The sequence below is a fragment of the Gymnogyps californianus genome, chromosome 8, assembly GCF_018139145.2.
Source record: "Gymnogyps californianus isolate 813 chromosome 8, ASM1813914v2, whole genome shotgun sequence".
Lineage (NCBI taxonomy): Eukaryota > Metazoa > Chordata > Aves > Accipitriformes > Cathartidae > Gymnogyps > Gymnogyps californianus.
In genome coordinates, this window is record NC_059478.1 from 5,205,889 (window position 1) to 5,206,432 (window position 544).

Sequence of the window (544 nt, forward strand, 5' to 3'; positions counted from 1 at the left end):
GAGTAGGGTCAGAAACAAAAGATCTGAGAAGTGATCCCAAAACCACAAGGTTTATTTCTAAAAGCATTTGCCAAACTTAAAGAAGCAAGAAGTCCCCTGCATTTATCATTTTCCTCCAAAGAAGAGATTGCCTGGGGAACAGGACAGACCACGTTCAATCTCAGAAAAGCAGGATGTTTAAGGCCTAAGGTGAGAGCTTTGTGTACTGCTCAGTGCCTTTAAACCAACTCAAAAGACTGGAGGACAGCAAAAAGCCCTTACAAAGCCAAGAAGGCAACATATTGACCCCCACAAAGGGTTGCCCCACAAGCACTGCTGCCCAAAGCATCCTGCAGCTGGGACTGAGGGACATAAAGGTGTATGGGCGCAGGGCCACAGCATGCAGAGCTGTGAGGATACCCAGCAGGGCCACAGCCCCAGTGCAGCCTGGGGATCCCTCTCCCCACACAGAGAGACATAAGCGTGCCAGGACTAGGAGCCCCATCCCTAGGAAATCAGCTGGAATTGTGTGCTGCAATCAGCCAGACTCACCCCAGCGAGGCAT